This window comes from Lynx rufus, unplaced genomic scaffold (assembly GCF_022079265.1).
Source record: "Lynx rufus isolate CCGP_SWC_20201006 ecotype Redwood Valley unplaced genomic scaffold, mLynRuf1.p SCAF_16, whole genome shotgun sequence".
NCBI classification, from domain to species: Eukaryota; Metazoa; Chordata; class Mammalia; order Carnivora; family Felidae; genus Lynx; species Lynx rufus.
The window spans coordinates 19,429,951-19,445,398 of NW_025814830.1; the positions used below are offsets into that span (position 1 = coordinate 19,429,951).

The 15,448-nt window shown below is 36.4% G+C and overlaps 1 pseudogene; it reads right to left on the minus strand.

Moving 5' to 3' along the window:
• Positions 1 to 7,945: 7,945 nt before the first annotated feature.
• LOC124510741 (60S ribosomal protein L23-like) overlaps positions 7,946 to 15,448 on the minus strand; it is a 59,224-nt pseudogene continuing 51,721 nt past the window's right edge.

Genomic DNA, 15,448 nt, shown 5'->3' on the forward strand with positions numbered 1-15,448 from the left:
GAGCCTGACATGGGGCTCAATCTCATGAAGGATGAGATCATGACCTGAGTGAGGTCAGACGCTTAACTGACTAAGCCACCCAGGTGCCCCAGGTTTTTTCTTTACACAGTTTTTAGTATTATTTTACCTGCTAAAACAAACCTGTTTTGCTTTATAATTTGAAAAACTTGAAATTATATTGTCCATTTTCCTGACTGGGAACATCAGTTGGTCCCTCCTATTAATTAATATTAGACATTGACTAGTGTTTGTCAGTGGTCAATTTTTTGCATATTAGCCATTAGATATACACTTATACATAAAAGTCCTATGAAAGTACAGTTGTGTATATATGGGTAGAGTAATTTTTTAATTTAGTAATTGTTTTGTAGGAAGATTAAAAACAATAGATTACCACTTATTTACTTGCATCACTTATAAATCCTAAATCATAGTTTGCTTTGGTTGATTCAAACATGAACGGAAAAAGGATGGAGGTTAATTGCAGAAAATTCGTTTGTATCTTGACATATAATTATATATTAATATCTAGACCAGAGCTGTCTAATAGAATTTTCTGCATTGAGGGGCACCTGGGTGACTCGGTTAAGACTCTGACTTTGGCTTGGGTTATGATTTCACAGTTCATGAGTTCGAGTCCTGCATCGGGCTTTGTGCTGACAGCTCAGAACCTGGAGCCCGCTTTGGATTCTGTGCCTCCATTTCTCTCTGTCCCTCCCATGCTCTCTCTCTCTCTCACAAATAAATAAACATTAAAAAAATTAAAAATATAATTTTCTGCAATGAAAGAAATGTTCTATAATCTGTATTGTCTAATATTGTAGCCACTAGCACATGTGGTTATTGAGCACTTGAAATGTGACCAGTGAGTGAATCTGAAGAACTGAATTTCAAATTTCACTTAATTTTAATTTAGTAAATGGCCACATGTGTACAATGCAGATCTGAAACCACTTTTCTTACTAAAACCAAACAAACATATCCCAAAGCTGTTGACTGGAATAGCAAATTTGCCTCTTTTGTCTAATAACTAATGTGTAGGATAGTGTTCTCTATGTATAATGCTATAACAGCTTTTTAAAAACATTGTTATGATGATCTTTACATTTTAATAAACTATTTCAAACACAGAAATATGACAAAATGATAAACACTCATAAATCCACCATTGTATTTAACAAATGCTAACATTTCATTAAATTTTGCTTCAGATTTTTTAAATAAAATATTACATATCTAATTGAAGCCCTTTCCCTCCATCCTACACAACATTCCACTCCATATATATATACATATACATATATATACATATATACATATACATATCTATATATATACAGATATATAGGTATCTGAAAATCTATATATAGACATGTGTCCTTCCTGTCCATTGGTCTCAGATATTTACCTCATACTTTCAAAGGTGGACAAGAAACAAGTGCCTTTATCACTGTATAAAATTTTGTCTAGGCTATATGTTTATGTGTCTCTACATGTTTGCCATAAACAATCCAAGAAAGATTAGAGAGATTTCAGAGCCATAGACAGAAGTTTAAGCAACTTGGATGAGAGTTACCTACCTCAGAAAGTGAGAGTAGATTATGTAAAATAAGAATCATACAATTCTACAACAAAAAAAAAAACACACAAATGATTCAATTTTAAAATGGTCAAAGGACCTACACAGATATTTCTGCAAAGAAGACATACAAATGGCCAATAGGTATATGAAAAGCTACTCAACATCACTAATTACCAGAGAGAGGAGGATCAAAACCATAATGAGCTATCATTTCACACCTGTTATGTTGTCTATTATCAAAAAGATAAGAGATAACAGGTGCTGGCAAGGTTGTGGAAAATAGGAAATCTTCATACCTGTTGATAGAAATGTAAATTGGTACAGCTGTTATGGAAAATAGCATGGCTGTTCCTCAAAGAACTAAAAACTGAACTACCATATGATCCATCAATCCCACTCCTTGTTATGTATCTGCAGGAACTGAAATCAGTGTCTTAAAGAGATATCTGCACTTCCATGTTTATTGCAGCATTATTCACAATAGCTAAGATATGGAAACAAACTAAGTGCTCATCAACAGGTGAATGAATAAATAAAATGTGTATGCATATATATATATATATGCATACATATATATATATATATATGCATGTGTGTGTGAGTGTGTGTGTGTGTGAGTGTGTATGTGTGTGTGTATAAAATGGAATATTATTCAGCCAGAAAAAGTGATATCCTGCCATCTGTGACAACGTGGATGAACCTGGAAGGCATTATGCGAAGTGAAATAAACCAGACAGAAAAAGACAACAAATACTGTATGGTATTGCTTATAAATGGAATATTAAAAAAATTAAAAGCCAATTTCATAGAGAAACAGAGCAGAATGGTAGTTGTCTGATACTGGAGTAAGGAGGAAATGGGGTTATGTAGGCCAAAGGGTATAAATTTTTTCAGTTATAAGAAGAACAATTTCTGAGAATCTAATGCACAGCCCAGTGACTATAGTTAATAATAGATTTTGTATACTTAAAAGTTACTGGGAACAGAGCTTAATCATTCTCACCACACAAAAGAACTATGTTAACTATGTGAGGTGATGGATGTGTTAATTATCTTGATTTTGGTAATAATTTGGCAATGTATATGTATATCAAATCATGTTGTGTGCTTTAAATATATACAATTACATTTTTCAATTACTCCTCAATAAAATTATTTAAAAAATAATTATTAAGGAAGAATTAAGTTTGGTGGATTTTTATGAGAAAGGACATTTGCCAATAGGTAGGGGGGTCCAAGGGAAAGAGTCCATTTTCCTAGTCAACAATTGAGGGTCATCATAATGAGGTTTCTCTATATTTTTCATAAAGGGACTTGCCTAGAGAAGTGGTTCTCAAATTTGCTCATTAGAATCATCTGGGAGCTTCAAAAACCACTGATTCCCAATCCACTTCCAGAGATTGTGACTTGATTAGTCAGAATTTTTAAATGATCTCTAGGTGATTGCAATATGCAGTCATGATTGAAAGCAATAGCCCCAGACCAATTTTTCAAACTTGGTAGCCACTAGAATCACCTACTCAGCTTTAAAACTGCCTGGACTCACCCCTAGGCATTAGTTGTTTTAAAACTGATTTAAATGGTATGGAAGCCACCAAGAAAAACAGAGGAAAGTCAAATAAATACAACCAGAAATGAAAGAGGAAACATTCCAACTGATACCACAGAAATACAAAGGATCATAAGAGACTACTATGAACTTTACTATTATATGCCAACAAATTGCACAACCTAGAAGAAGTGGATAAATTCCTAGAAACATAAAACCTACCAAGTCTGAGTTATAATGAAATATAAAATCTGAACAGAAAAAAAAAATATTAGTAAGGAGATTGAATTAGTCATTAAAAACCTCCGAACAAGCAAAAGTCCATGACCAGATGGCTTCACTAGTGAATTCTACCAAACATTCAAAAAAATTAGTATCAATCCTTGTCAAACTCTTCAAAAAAAAAATATGAGGGGATTCTTCCAAACTCATTTTATGAGGCCAGCATTACTCTGATACCAAAACCAGACAGGATGTCACAAGAAAAGAAAATATCCCCGATAAACCTAGATGCAAAAATTGTCAACAAAATATTGCAAACCAAATTCAAGAATACATTGAAAGGATCATACACCATTATCAAGTGGGATTTATTTCAGGGATGCAAAGATGTTTCAACATCCACAAATCAGTCAATGTGATATACCACATTAACAAAATGAAAGATAAAAATAATGATTATCTCAATAGATGCAGAAAAATCATTTGACAAAATTCAATATCCACTTATGGCAAAAACTGTCAACAAAATGGGCATAGAGGAAATGTGCCTTGACATTTCCACATATGTGACAAGCCCACAGCTAACATCACACTCAACAGTTAAAAGCTGAAAGCCTTTCCTCAAAGATTTAGCGCACAACAAGGATGTCCACTCTTGCCGTCTCTATTCAACACTGAAAGTATTTGGAAGTCCTAGCTGGAGCAACTGGTAAAGAAAAATAAATAAGAGGCATCCAAATTGGAAATAAAGAAGTAAAACTGTCACTATTTGCAGATGACATGGTATTATTTAGAGAAAATCCTAAAGATTCTTAGAACTAATAAATTCAGTAAAGTTGCAGGATACAAAATTAATACATGAAAGTCTGTTGTGTTTCTATAATAACAAACTATCAGAAAGAGAAATTTAAAAAATTCCATTTATAATGCACCAAAAAGAAGAAAATACCCAGAAAGAAATATAACCAGGGAGGTGAAAAACCTATATATTTAAAACTATGAGACATTAATGACAGAAATTAAAAAGACACCAATAAATGGAAAGATATTCCATGCTCATGGATTAGAAGAATCAATATTGTTAAAATGTCCATACTACCCAAAGCAATCTACAGATTCAATTAAATCCTTATCAGATTTCCAATGGCATTTTATACAGAACTAGAACAAATAATTCTAAAACTTGTATGGAACCACAAAAGACCTCCCATATCAAATCTTTGAGAAAGAGCAAAGTTGGATGTATCACCCTCCCTGATTTCAAATTATAGTACAAAGCTATAGAAATTAAAATACTATGGTACTGGCATAAAAATAGACACATAGATCAATGGAACCAAATAGAGATTACAGAAATGAACCCATACATATACAATTAATTTATGACAAAGGAGCCAATAATATACAATGAGGAAAGGACAGTCTCTTTAATAAATCATGTTGGGAAAACAGGACAGCCAGCCACATGTTAAAAAATGAAACTTGACCACTTCTTACATCACACACAGAAATGAACTCAAAATGTATTAAAGACTTGAGCATAAGACCTGAACCATAAAATTCCTAAAAGAAAACATAGGCAGTAAGCAACTAGATATTAGTCTTGGAGATGATTTTTTGAATCTGAAACCAAAGTAAAAGCAATGAAAGCAAAAATGAGTAAGTAGGACACTAAAATACTTCTGCACAGCAAAGAAGACCATCAACAAAATGAAAAGGCAACCTACTGAATGGAAGAAAATATTTACAAATCATATATCTGATAAGGGGCTAATACCTAAAATATATAAAAAAACTCATACAGCTCAATAGCCAAACAAATAATCCAATTAAAAATGGGCAGAAGTTCTAAATAGTCATTTTCCCAAAGAAGACATACAGGTGGCCAACAGATACATGAAAGAGGCTCAACATCATTAATCATAAGAGAAATGCAAATCAAAACCACAATGAGATACCGTCTCATTGCTGTTAGAATGGCTATTACCAAAACCACAAGAAATAACAAGTGTTGGCAAGGATGTGGAACCCTTGTACGTTGTTGTGGGAATGTAACTGATGCAACAACATTGGAAAACGTGGAATTTCCTCAAAAACTTAAAAATAGAACTACCGTAAGATCCAGAAATTCCACTACTGGGTTATTTGAAGAAAATGAAAATACTAACTGAGAAGATTTATGCACCCTTATGTTTGTTGCAGCATTATTTACAATATCTAAGTTATGACAGAAGCTTCCATCATAAATGGATACAGAAATTGTACACAACCATACACAAGAATGAAATCCTGCCATGTGACAAGATGGATGGACCTCAAGGGCATTGTGCTATGTGAAATAAGTCTGACAGAGAAAGACAAACGCTGTATGATTTCTCTTATATTTAGAATCTAAAACAAAAACAAAAATAACAATAGAAGGAGCTCATAGATACAGAGAAGAGATTGGTGGTGCCAGAGGTGGGGGTGGGGGGATGGGGGAAATGCGTGAAGAGATCGGAAAGTCAAAAAGGTAAAAAGGAAAAAAATGCAGTTCGTGTAAAACAGACACAGAAATTTTTAATCATTTTCAAAATATTGACTATATATATATGTTTATATATATATATATATGTTTATATATATATATATATATGTTTATATATATATATATGTTTATATATATATATATATATATATGCTAAAAACACTTTGTTTTGATTCATTAAAAAACAATAAATGATAAAGAAGCAATTTGGGATTGGGATATTTTAAAGCTCCCAACCAATTCTAATGTGAGGTTAAATTTCTGAATCTCTGGCCTAAGGGCCTATGTTTAGAGGAAAGAATTAGCTCAAGAACCTCAAATGAATTTAGAGCTTTATTTCTGACTTTAATGTGCTGGATTCTGTCTATAGTGGCTATATAATTGAGGAAAAGGTGCACAAACACAAAATAGAACAATCTCTAGGACACATTTTGCTTCTAGTCAGTGCCAGTATATCCAATCCAAAACACTTGGATACACAATTCCATCCATTTGTCACTAGGGACTCTCTCTTGCATAAGAATTTTAGGATCCGGCCTTTTGAAGCACAGAAGTCATTTTGGATTATGAGAAAGAAAAGGATTTCAGGTTGTTTGATAGATGCAGGAACGATTATAGTGTAAGGGAATGAGGGGGCAGAGGACCAAAGGCAACTGCCATTTTTCCAGCCACTGCATTGCATTCCAGGAGTGGTTGATACTCGATGCGAAGGCCAGTATAAATCATATTATTTAAGGAAAGGGTGTATTTGTCATTTGCCTTCAACATTTACTTCATCTGAATGAAATGGTTGTTCCTAGAAAAGATAGCTCACTGCTGAGTTGAGTGAGTGAATAGGTTGCAACATCAGTAAGAAATGGAATGTGGCTTTCCCAACACGCTGAGATGAGGGAGCTGAACAGCTCTGACCCAGGAGTTGATGCTTTCTAGGGGAGGAAGGGGAAGCAATAAGAGGGCTGATTAATAAGAAAATGAAAAATCCCAACAATAAATGCTGTAGATACATATTGTGGGTACTGTACCTCTGAGCAGTTTCCTTTCATTTTTTGAACCAAAGGAGAAGAAACTGAGAGATTAATCTTCGATTGACTTGAGGGGGGAACAGGGGAAGATCTTTTAAGATCTAATATGTTCTTTGGTTGACAATTACACTTTTTATGGGAAGAAGGTAGTTCTAACATAAAGTGTAAAACATTCTTATATATTACCTGAAAAGTTAAAGACAACATTTTATGCAAATACTATTTTTTCTAAGCATTTTTCGTACAGATGAATCTATGTGCTTTTCTTAATACAAATCATATCCCCTGTACAAAGTAATTTACCAGAAGAATATTCTTGATATACTAAAGCTGTGTACAAAACAGTCTGCACAATCTATCACAGGAAAAACTCAGCTGATCACCCTTGTGGTACCTTTAAGGCATATAATTTCGAAGGATTTAACTTGAGGTGACCAGCAGAAAATACCCAAGTCTGGTTTCAGAAAACCACAGGGAAGATTCTGATTCTAAAGACTCCAAAATTTGCTTTTAGCCAGGCCTCATGTGAAATGGGGATATAATACGGCTAACTGCCATTTTGCACTTTGTTCCCTCACCCCCTTATATTTAGTCCAGACACTCTTCTTTCCTATCACTTCTTTTTTAGAGAGCTGTCATATTAGCTTATGGAAAAGACCCTCAGCAGACAGTAATTCAACTTGATGGAGGCTTACAAGGAGTTATTGGCATAAATTATCTCTGCACAATTACCCACCAGTTCATGTCACAAGTGTGTTCCATTGCTCTCGCTCTCTCTCTCTTTTTACAAACTACTTAGCATAATTATGTTATTTTAATGACTAGTCTAGCAACAGTAATTATGAAATTACCCAACAGTCTATCAATTGGCATTGAAAAGTTCTTTTTCAGTCCTAGAACTCTCAATTTTGGTGACACTTCTCAGAATTACCAATACTTCTGCTAAAGTTTTCTATGCTATTTCTGACCACCTCAAAGCAAAGGAACCAACCAGATGACATAGTCTTCGTCAGATACTAGTTTTCACCTGTCCATTCATAGACCTAAGTTGCTGTGGTGGAATGTTCTGAGAACCCAACAGAAAAACCAAAAGCTGGGTTAACTCTGCTGGAGGTGACTTCAGAGTCTTCTTCTCCAGTAGACAAGTGCTGCAGTTTCACGGAGTCTTTCTTGGCAATGATTGCAAACTGGGTGCCACAAAATACAAATATTTCTCAATCAACAGGACTAAGGCCTGGAAGCTGTGTGGTGACTTGTCCAGGATCTCACAGTTAATTAGCAGGTGGAATGGGACTCTGTTCTTTCCACTGCTCCTCCCATCTTGGGGCAACCAAGAAGACACGATATTTGACTGAGGACTCTTATAGGAATACTGTCACTTAGTGCCATTAACAAGTCACAGGTGTACAGCATTCAACAATTTTCTCAAGGCCTCTGTCTTCCTCTGACCTAGATGATGCCCTGAGTTCTGACCTCATTTCGAGGTCTTCCTGATTTCCTTTGAACTGCCCATAATAGGAAAGGCTTGATGTTAGTGTTCTTGACCCCACTCTAGAATTAGCTCAAGATTTGTGGACCACTAGGCAGGAAGAGCCAGAGTTTCTCCCATGTTCCAAATGCCTCACCTCCTAGCTACTCATTAAAAGTTTCTACCATCCCAGGTAGAGCATTTACTGAGAACCTACACAGGTACACCCCAATGTACCTGAAGTTTCTATAAGAACATTCAAGCCAATGAATGAAAATTTGGGGGCTGGCTGGCTGCTTATTTGCCCTTGTTTTGTGAATGGCTGCACTTCTGCCTTCCTTTGTAATAACTTTTTGTATAATAAAATTGGTGCATAACTTTGGAGGAACAAGAAGTAAAACACAACCTCAAGAGCCTTGTCAGTCATGTCATTTGGAATTGTTGGCAGTATTTTCTTACTATTCTTCTTAATGGGGTGAGCCATTAAACTCATGCCCTGAGAAAGGCACTAACTGGGCCAGAAGCCACAAGAAGCCAGAAGTAATCAGAGTAATAATTATATTATTATAACAAATATTACTAGCATTTTTTCCAACATTGTGTGCCAGAAAAGATTCTAAGAGCTTAAATATCCATACACCTGAGGCAGGTGGCAACTTCCCCCAGTGAGGAAGGGGATATAGAGAGGTTAAGTTCTTGCTCAAGCTCAAACAGCAAAACAACCTGACCTTAGTATATGTTCTTAATTAATTAAAATCTTTTTATTATTTTTCTTTTTCCTTAATGGGAAGAAGCACAGAGCAGCTGGGCTCAAGCTGCTTCACTTCTTCACAGTCCCTGGTGCCATCTTTGGTCATTAACAGGCCTGCAGGAGCTTCGATAGGCCTTGAGATATGATAGAGATCAGCGACTAAACAAAGCATATTCTTCCAGCAATCCCTATCAAAATGACATCAGCATTCTTCACAAAGCTAGAACAAACAATCCTAAAATTTTTATGGAACCAGAAAAGACCCCCATAGCCAAAGCAATCTTCAAAAAGAAAACCAAAGCTGGAGGCATCACAATCTGGACTTCAAGATGTATTACAAAGCTGTAATCATCAAGATAGTATGGTACTAGCACAGAAACAGACACTTAGATCAATGGAACAGAATAGGGAACCCAGAAATGGACAAACATATGGCCAACTAATTTTTGACAAAGCAGGAAAGAATATTCAATGCAAAAAGACAGTCTCTTCAGCAAATGGTGTTGGGAAAACTGGACAGTGACATGCAGAAGAATGGACCTGGACCACTTTCTTACACCATACACAAAAATAAACTCAAAATGGATGAAAGACCTAAATGTAAGACAGGAAGCCATCAAAATCCTCGAGGAGAAAACAGGCAATGACATCTTTGACCTTGACCGCAGCTACTTCTTACTAGACATGTCTCCAGAGGCAAGGGAAAGAAAAGCAAAAATGAACTACTGGGGCCTCATTAAGATAAAAAGCTATGCACAGTGAAGGGAACAATCGCAAAGCTTAAAGGCAACCAACAAAATGGGAGAAGATATTTGCAAATGACATATCGGATAAAGGGTTTGTATCCAAAATCTATAAAGAACTTACCAAACTCAACACCCAAAAAACAAATAATGGGCAAAAGACATGAATAGACACTTTTCCAAAGAAGACATTCAGATAGGTAAAAGACATATGAAAAGATGCTCACTCATCATCAGGAAAAGACAAATCAAAACCACACTTAGATACCACCTCACACCTGTCAGAAATGGCTAGAATTAACAATTCAGGCAACAGCAGGTGTTGGGAGGATGCAGAGAAAGAGGAACACTTTTGCACTGCTGGTGGGAATGCAAACTGGTGTAGCCACTCTGGAAAACAGTATGGAGGATCCTCAAAAAATCCCAGGAATTGCACTGCTTGGTATTTATCCAAAGGATATAGGAATGCTGATTCGAAGGGGCACATGTACTCCAATGTTTATAGCACCATTACCAACAATAGCCAAAGTATGGAAAGAGCCCAATGTCCATCAACTGATGAATGGATAAAGAAGATATGATACACACACACACACACACACACACACACACACACACAGGATACTACTCAGTGATCAAAAAGAATGACATCTTGCCATTTGCAACAACATGGATGGAACTAGAGTGTATTATTGCTAAGTGAAATAAATCAGTCAGAGAAAGACAAATATCATATGATTTCACTCATATATGGAATTTAAGATACAAAACAGATGAACATAAAGGAAGGGAAGCAAAAATAATATAAAAACAGAGAGAGAGACAAACCATAAGAGACTCTTAAAGAGAAGAAACTGAGGGTTGCTGGGGGTGGGGGGTGTTGGATGGGCTAAATAGGCAATGGGTATTAAGGAAGACACTTGGGATAAGCACTGGGTGTTATATGTAAGTGATGAATCACTAAATTCTGTTCCTGAAATCATTATTACACTATATGTTAACAACAACAACAACAACCCAACAAAAAACAAAACAAAGCGTATTCTTCCAAAATCTTCTGCTCCATTCTTGAACTTGGTGTTCCAGGTAATTGCCTACCACAAACTGTGAGTTTGATGCATCTGTAGGATGCCATTTGTAGGACGCTGAGACCATCAGCACCATAAGGCAAAACTAGATTTCTCTATTCATTAGCCTTCATTAAAGGAGGCACTACCCATTTGTTGACTTGGTTTAAATGAAGAATGATTGTATGCCAGGTGCATAAATAATGAGATTTAGCCTGGAGAAGAGCATATTGATTTAAAGAAACATGAGACCTGACTTTGATTTAGAGGGCCCTTGAGGAAAAGAGGTGTGCATGTGTTATCTGTGTCCAATGGTTGACTTCTTGGGAGAAGGCAGAGGAGACATGAGAAAGGGCTCATGGGATGGTAAGGCTACACGGGTACAGAGTGGGCTGCTTATAGGCAGCAAGACAGCCACATTGGATGTGAGCATCATATAAGGGATTCGAGAAAGAGTGGTTTTGCCTTAATAGCTGTCCTGATTCATGGACTCAGGTGTTCATTAGAACAGCTATATTTCAAGATTTGGAAAAAAACACTTAAATGCTTATAATTGGGCATTATATGAGCTAGGATGCTTTCTCTACCAAGAGATAGAAAACTGTACCAAATTGACTTAAGGAAAAAGGGAACATTTTGGTCTATGAGATATCAAAGTTCAGGGATAGTTAGACATGGCTGGACCCAGGGATTCAGGTGAACTCATCATGACCCTGCTTCTTCTGCCCAGGTTTTTGGCTCCAGTTCCTTGGTACTGGATCATTTTTAGGCAGCTTGTCCCCTTAGGGTGTGGAAACGGCTGAACCTCATCCTTCCAGATTCAAATATGGAGGTGCCAGCATTTCCAACAAAAGAGCTACTGGGGAAATTAAAAATCCTTCTAACAATAAGAACCCCCATCCCTACTCCATGCCAATAGGGAAGAGGGAACAAGCATCATTTTTTCTTTTTCTTTTTTTAAATTACAATATAATTAACATAGTGTTATATTATTTTAAGGTGTACAGTATAATGGTTTAAAATTTTTACACGTTATTCAGTGATCATCAAGATAAGTGTACTTTTAATCCCCTTTTATCAGTTTCTATTCCCCCAACAACCTCCCCTCTGGCAACCACCAATTTGTTCTCTGTATTTAAGAGTCTGCGCTTTTTTTGTTTGTTTCTCTCTTTTTTTCTTTGTTCATTTGTTTTGTTTCTTAAATTCCACATATGAATGAAATCATACAGTATTTGTCTTTCTCTGACTGACTTATTTCACTTAGCATTATACCCTCCAGGTATTCATTCATGCTGTCGCAAGTGGCAGGATTTCATTCTTTTTTATAGCTGAGCAATATTCCAGTGTGTGTGTGTGTGTGTGTGTGCACGCCACATCTTCCTTGTCCATTCATCTATTGATGAACATTTAGGTTGCTTCCATTTCTTGGGTATTGTAAATAATGCTACAATAAACATAGAAGTGAATATATCTTTTCAAATACGTGTTTTTGCTTTCTTCGCTTTCTTTGGATAAATACTCAGTAATGGAATTACTGGACACATTGTAATACTACTTTAAAAATTTTCAGGAAACTTCATACTGTTTCTGCAGTGGCTACACCAGTTTGAAATTCCCAGCAATAGTGCACAAGGATTCTTTTTTTTCCCCACATCCTCACCAAAACTTGTTGTTTCTTGTGTTTTGATTTTAGTCATTCTGACAGGTGTAGGTGATAGATATATCAATGTAGTTTTGATTTGCATTTCCCTGATAATGAGTGATGTTGAGCATCTTTTCATGTGTCTTTTAACCATCTGTATATTTTCTTTGGAAAAATGTCTATTCAGGTCCTCTGCCTATTTTTTAATTAGATTATTCATTTTTTGTGTGTGTTGAGTTGTATAAGTTCATTATATATCTTAGATATTAAATCCTTATCAAATATATATTTTACAAATATCTTCTCCCGTTTAGTAGGTGGCATTTTTGTTTTGTTGATAGTTTCATTCACTGTGCAAAGATTTTTACTTTGGTGTAGTCCCAATGGTTCAATTTTTGCTTTTGTTCCCTTGCCTCAGGAGACATATCTAGAAAACTATTACTATGACTGATGTCAAAGAACTTACAGCCTACATTTTATTTTAGGAGTTTTATGGTTTGAGGTCTTACATTTAGGTCTTTAATCCGTTTTGAATTTATTTTTGTAGATGGTGTAAGAAGGTGGTCCAGTTTCATTCTTTTGCATGTGGCTGTCCAGTTTCCCCAACACCATTTGTTGAAGTGATGGTCTTTTCCTTATTGTATATTCTTGCCTCCTTTGTCATAAATTAACTGACCATATATAAGTGTATGTTTATTCCTGGCTTTCTATTCTGTTCCACTGATATATATTTCTGTTTTTGTGTCAGTACCATACTGTTTTGATTAAACCTGATATTTTCTTGAGTAGGTGTGAACTTACACGCATTTAGATAGTCCATGCAAGACTACACATCTGTGCAGAATTTCACACAGTTTATACAGTAAAGTAGGAAAAAGAAAAAAAGAATGCTTCTTTTATCTTCTTGAGAGACAAATGGATGTACTTTGTGATAGCCTTGTGTACATTGTATGAGAGACTCCTGAGTCAATTTTGGGGGTATGTGTTTATACTTCATAGAGTCAGAAGGCCTGTGACTTTGTACTATAAAGTCTAGACACTAGGTTTATTTACCGTATGATTACAAGATCTGGCCTACCTATTATGTTTTTAAGAAGATACTCTAAAGGCCGGTGTGCCTGGGTGGCTCAGTCGGTTAAGTGTCCGACTTCAGCTCAGGTCATGAACTCACAGTTTGTGGGTTCGAGCCCCACAGCGGGCTCTGTGCTGACAGCTCAGAGCCCAGAGCCTGCTTCAGATTCTGTGTCTCCCTCTCTCTCTGCCCCTCCCCTGCTCATGCTCTGTTTCTCTCTGTCTCAAAAATAAATAAAACATTTAAAAAAATAAAAAAAGAAGATATTCTAAGGGTAACTAAAGGTAGGGAGGAGCAGCTGCTGCCCTTTATTAAACAAAATATCATTGTATTTACCTGCATCATACCACATTGATTCCAGTTTGATTCCAGTTGGGTGGTATGCTCATTGCTCACTGCTGAACCAATATATGTGGCCAGAAATAGGACATACTGATTGGCTTAGGCCTGGGTTATTGAGGGGAGGTTTCTAAGAGGGAAAGCAAAGTACAATAGGAGGAGGATTCATGAAGGCTGTGCAGAGCCTTCTAGATTCTCAGGGGCCTAGGGATAGGGCAGCAGTATTTCTCTGGTCAAACCTAACAGGTGACTTAGTTTGGCTGTCAGGAGTTGGTGTATCACTGTGCTGCCAATTCTCAAATCCTTTTTATAACCATAAGACTTCAGCTCAAAGAAGAATGAACAATTGCAGGTTTTTTGAGAATAATTGCTATGGATTTCAAAAAACCTACAGTGAGAGAACACAAAATACAGTCTGAGAGCCAAGTTTGAACTGAGGGCAGTCATCTTGAATGTTAAGGCCCTGCTTGTAAAGCAAATGTTTTAGGATGAAATCTGTGGGAAGGTTTGGAATCCATGGGGTACCCCAGCTTTCCTGCAAAGGATAACTACCCAAACCTAAAGTGGTTTAGCCAACTATCAAAGGGAGTGCCTAGATCATGGTGCACTATATTTGCCACACCCACAGCCAGTGTATTATATTATGTGTGAGTAACCACATTTTCTTCCAGGGACCTGGGGAGGGGGCAAGACCTTCAGCCTAGGTGGGGATTGTTGTAAAGTTTTGCCGGATAAATATCTATCTTCTAAAAATATTACCTCTTTGGAATCTATATGTGGTGGCCAGTTATTAATTGGACATCAGAATAAAAATGTTAAACAGAGAAAATCAGGATAGAGAAGGAAGTATATGAGTTTTGTTGGCCACAAAGTACTAGAACAGGAATTAGTAAACTCCAGCTCCAGCCTTATTGTGCAGATAAGAAAAGTGGGCCTTGGAGATTAACTTCCCAGGGACACTCAGACAGTTGTGGCCAAACTATAATTTTAACCCTACTATACTATTCCAAAGGCAATGATACTTTGCTCATGGTGGGAAAAAATACAGAATTTCCTGTAGTTATTGATAGGTGAGATTCCAAAATGCTATTGGAGGTCACTGCTCCCACGTCCAAAAAGACATTTCCCAAGTGATTTCCAAGGCCATCTTCTGGTGACAGGTGGAATGGAGGTGCTCTTGTTTAAGATCAGACCTTTATTCATGTCCATGCAGGATCATAGATCAAATGCAGGTGGCTGGAAAAGCCTTTACACAAATTGGCTGAGATAGTTAATACTAGTCTGAGATATCATATAAATAGAACTAGTAGTATAAGAAGCCTATCGCCCTTTGGACTGCAAGCAAAAGAAAGTTCTGACCAGCAAACTAGATAGGCAAACCCTGACTGTCAACCTCTAGTAAGGCCCAGAGAGCTGAATTTTCTAAAATTTTCTTCTTCTTGTAGTGAGTATGTGCTCTACTGG